Source organism: Chroicocephalus ridibundus, chromosome 6, assembly GCF_963924245.1.
Source record: "Chroicocephalus ridibundus chromosome 6, bChrRid1.1, whole genome shotgun sequence".
Classification (NCBI taxonomy): Eukaryota; Metazoa; Chordata; class Aves; order Charadriiformes; family Laridae; genus Chroicocephalus; species Chroicocephalus ridibundus.
Window position 1 is genome coordinate 28,625,763 of NC_086289.1, and position 5,377 is coordinate 28,631,139.

The following is a 5,377-nucleotide window of genomic DNA, read 5'->3' on the forward strand; positions in this document are numbered from 1 at the left end:
AAGGTAAGTTTTGTTTTAACACCTTTGTTCTCCCAAGTTTTCTTTTTGCGATCACAAAGATTTTCATGCATGGAAAAAATAATTTCTGGCTAATGGTCCAAATGCCGTCCCAGGCACATATGGGAAAATGCTAAGACTGCTGGGGAATGACTCGGTCACCTCCAGAGTGAGATGGCAGTGGGCCTCTTGGCCGCCTCTTTCATCTCAGATCTCATGCTGTGTTTCTTTGCAAAGCACCGCTCTCCCTCAGCAGAGGCCTGCCCAGCAGGAGTATATTTCTTTGGGTGGTTCAGGGGATCTCTGCAGACCTGCCAGCTGGACTGGGTGCTGATGTGCTGAGGTTGGAGAGCCCCAGAGTGTATCTTGGGTCCCCTGAGCTCCCTGGGGCATCCTTCAGTCTGTCTCTGTGTGTAGAGGGCAAGTTAAACCCTCAACAATTTAAACTTGTTAAATACTCATAGGTAAGTAATGAAGATCCTCTTTAGACAATTAAAATGCTTAGCTATTAGCTAAGCAGCTGGTGGTGGCCAGCCAGTGCTGGCAAAGTTTACTGGTGACTTTTATTTTAAAATGAGAAATCTAATAACTGAGACTTCTTGCTAGGATGAGAAAAACATTTCTTTGCCTTAATGTTCTATTGTACGTATCTTTCCACTTTAACAATAAGTGTAGCCAAAAAGCATGAAAAAAAAAATCTGTAATTAGCTCCAGCTATATAAGTATAAATCCACATGCTAGTTAGCCTTTAGAAAAAGAGCCATTTGTGTTAAATTCATTAAGACTTTCCCATTAAAAACTGAGGACCCATGAATTAGTTTGACAGAGAAAAACTGCTGGAGCGTTTGCTTGGATTCGGCTTGGTGTGCTCCCAGCCTTCGTCTTCACTGCAAGTGTTGCTGCCAGTTATTTCGCCCAGCCTGGTCACAGCCTTGGAGCCCAGAGTGATTTGATTAACAGATGATGAATTATGGTAACTTGAACTGTGGCTTGTGGTTGAAGTCCCACTGCATTATTACTTTGATTCTCAGCAGGGTTTGAATATTGTGCCATAGGCTCTATTAGGCTGGCTAGTTCAGATTTGGAGCATTTCTTAAAATGAAGTTAGAGAGATCGGTGATTGGATGGGAGTTCATTTATGGAAAATATATACACCTATAGCTTTTGCTAATACTGCAATGAAAGAAGGCTGAATAAAGATATAAGTCACTCACTCAAATGTAACCAGCTCATCAGAAGTGTTCACAAAGTTGACGACAAACTCGGCTTGTGAGGCCGAAGCGTTTTCATTGTGAGGTGACTGAATAATCTTGAAACAAGCTGCTGCTTTTTTTTTTTCCCTATTTACAGTAGAAAAATCTCCCCAAAAATCCTCTCAAAGCACAGACACTGAACGGAGAGGTGTGGGTGATTAAGGGGAATGATAAAATATGAATAGAAGTTATAATTATAGCAGCCCCTGTTCTGTTGAAGCAGAGTTCTCTGTAATATAATGAATTTCTAAGCTCTTTTCAGAAGCTGCAATACTGAACCTAAATTATTGTTAGCTTTGTTTCGAAGTGGTATAGACCATGACTTAAATTCTTTGATTAACCAAGTTACCTGAATGTTGAGTCCTCCGCAGTTCAGGTAGGGAACTGCCTACTATATTTATCCATTTGTCTTCAGGAGATACTCAGTTCTTCTGCCTTTTTTTTTTTAAGGTAAGTGTGCAAAGAGTTTAAAAAAAAAAAAAAAGATATAACATTGAAGAAATAATTACAAACTTTAGCAGTAGTTTCTGTCAACTTCTTGACTAATACTCTGTGCATCTTTCACACGGTTAATTTTTCTTTGTGTTGGCTAGTACATGTGTATTCTGTATTCTCTCCTTTAAAATTTAAATACATTGACTGAGTGCTTATGATTACTCCCCTGTTCATTATCACCCAGGCTCAGATTGATTGAGTCACAAGAGATGGGGAGGGTAGGCTAGAAAAGAAGAAATACACACAAAAAATAGGATGATGGTATTGCCATAAATACCTTAAATATGCTTGTTGGAACACATAGAAATGAAGTATGTTACAAAGAATATTGTGCTTCCCAACCCATGGATACTGCAAGTAAGCTCCTACTTTGTTTCCAAATCTATTTATAGTTCCTAGATTATGTGAAGTCCCTATGAAATTGTTTAGTACCCATGGTTACCAAACACATTTCATAAACTAACACAGTTCTAGTGCTGTGATGTATCGGCAATTTTTTGTCTTTTTCTAGCAGTAGTTTTCTGGTACAAATTCTCACAGGTGTAGATAATAAAATCCAAAAATATTTTCTGTGTTAGCAGTAAACTGTATTTGACATTACTGTTTCTGAGTGGCTTTACTGTCAGCGTGGTATTGAGGCACTTTGGAAACATAAATAGTCTCTGCCTGTATTGTATTCCAACGAAAATTGTCAGTCTTTAGGATGTACCATTTCTAAATAGATGAAAAAGAACTGAAAAGCCTCGATGCCTAAATCTAAAATGGAAACTGCACCTAAGACATGTAAAACTCCTTTTTATTGTCCTTTTCTATTGAAAATGTAAGCAGACAGAGGCAACTGTTGCAGCTGTAACAATTGTAGCATTAGAGGTCCTGTGGTATTTTTCTCATCATGGTAGGATTCACACTTTTTTAATGTGTTGTTCTTTTCACCTGATGATTCAAGAAACGTGTGAAATTGAGGCAGGGATGCTGTGTCTTATGGATTCTCTGTGATATAAACATAGGAGTAGTCACCGAAGACTTTTACAGGTATGAATGATTCCCAGTGAAGGGAAGAAAACTGACATAATTGGCATAATACAGTGAAATTAAAGCTATTATTTCTTAATCCTGTTATTTCTTTTTTCTCTTTTTTAATGCATTAAACCATTCTTTTTCCTTTTGTCCCTCTCCTCATCTGACGCTTCTGAAATGTCTATCTCACACACACACATACAAAAATGGTGTGATGCTCATGTGAGCTATAGCAGGGAAAAAATATGTTTATGAACTCTGTTAGTTTTATCTACTTCTTTCCTGTTTTCCTCTAACGATCCCTTCCTATGCAGTACATATATATGTAATTAAATCAAGTAGCAAAAGCCAACATGATACCCATATGTACGAGTAATTAGCAGGTACAGTCTGATTGCCATCAGAAGTGGGTAATGTTTCGGCACTAATGGGCCATTACAATGAGTGGGCATTATAGTCTCAGCACTTCTTTTGTGTAATAATGTTGTCCTGTGCATTTTCTGCTTTTCTTGCTGACAACAGCTTGAAGTAAAATCTCAGCTAAACCAGGTAATCTACCTGGTCCAAATCTGCTCACTAAGGAAAAACAGTTGGGAAAAGAAAGCATTTGAAGTAATGTTAATATTTCAGAAGTATGTTTAAATCATCTAAGGCTTGTATTGTTTTCCTACTCAAATCATGCTACTTGTTTTTAAACAAAAGCTTACAGGAATCCATTCAATTCACAGGAGAGCTACAAAACTGTAATGTGTATATTCGTTCCTGTGAACTGTTTATTATGCTATTGCAATTCATCTCCCCCTTCAGATATGCGTGTTATATGGTAACCACAACAATTGGAAACATACCTGAAATGCCTATTGCTCAAAATAGATTTCTGGAAGGGGGAAAAAAAGGTAAACAGTTCATATGGAGCTTTATTTGTAGAACATGGATTTTGGTTTCATTTTCTCATCCTCTCCTGAGCAGTACACAGGGACTGGTGGGTGCAGTGTTATTACTTGTCAATGGATAAAAAATAACTTTCTGCTCACTTCTGTCAGCGTTTATGCTGTCATTAGGGACTGGGAGACTGAGGTAAGCGGAGAGAGCTTTGTGGCCTGGCAGGAGGCAGTAGCTTCATCTGCCCCAGCTTGGCTGTCTTCACAGCCGGCCGCATGCTGAGCCTCACCGGCAGCAGCTTCTCCTCCGCCTCGCAGCATGGGGCTGGACCCATGAGAGTTATTTTCCAAGGGCTGTGCAGAGTGGCTTCCCATCAGAACGACTAAACATCCACCCACTATGCGCGTATAGGGTTGTTTAGGAAGGGAGAGACTATTTGATCATGTGCTGCAAACCACATTATTCGTGGGAAAAAAAGAGAATTTTCCCTTCTCTTTCTAGCCTGGCTATGAAGCTTAGTGAATTTGGCATAGCTAAAGCATGGAAAGTAGGAGGAACATATCAGATGTCTTGAGATATAAGATGCCAACAGCCATGAGCCTCACTTCTCGTTTTATACCTGCCTTGGGAACGGCACGTGAAAGCCGACCAAAGCTGTTAATGTAAGAGAGTGTGAAATGCCTAAGCAGAGAGCGGGCAGCTGTCCAGAAAGTGCAATGCAGTGCAAATGGGTATGTCCAAATGACTATGTGATTGCACTGCATTCCTCACCCAGCCATGGAGGGCCTCTAATGTGGGAAACGTGCAGCTGTGTTTGACAAATTAGCACCCACTAAGCCTGTCAAAGAGGCTGCGGTGAGGGGTGCCATGCGCTGGCCGAAGGACTGGCTTTCTCCTCCGCTTCGTTCTGCGTGACACCTTCAGCCCATGTCAGTGCAGCTGGGTGCCCAAACCACTGCGCGATGCCCCTGAGCGGGCCCAGCGTGCTAACACAGAGAGTACCAGCTGACACACAGTTTAGGAAACTGCTCTTTGCTACCTCCTAGGTACGGCTTCTTTCTTTGTGAACTCCAAGTTATCCCAAACTGAAACATGTTTGTGCAAGTGCTTAGGGTATGTAAATCCAGGACCATACTAAGGTGACAGTATTTGTGATCCGAGCCTCGGTGTACTCTTGACAATCTGATCTCTGCATCTGTTGTGTGAGATAATTGGTGCGTTTTGGCTGCGTGTCTAGTGTTAGGCTGATCAGAAAGACGAACACACTGTGCAGATTAAGGTTAAGCCAAGAATAACATTTCCATGAATGTCTCTGGAAGTAAGTTCATCTGCAACACGATCTTGCAAATGTGATGTGTCTCTCCATGAATCGTTTGCTCTCGTTCTTCCAGATACTCATAAGTTCTGTGTGGTTTTGTTTCTTTGTGATTTATGTGGAAAAGTATCTGTCATGACACTGTTCATAGTGTCTGGACACTGTTCTTACTGAACATGGCTGTCATCTGGGCCACATGAGATCACTCCCGTTGTGGACTTGGATGACTGACTTCTTTTAACATACATGATTTGATCTTTTTTCTCACTCTTCAGTCACTCTATTTATTTTATTTTTTAATAATTTTTTCAAAGCCTGAATGCTCTTTGCTTCACTTTCCCCCCATTTGATTTTCTCCTGAGTGGGATTTGATCCCAGTAGAGCTTGGGGTTCAAGCTGATCTTTCGGAATCAGAATT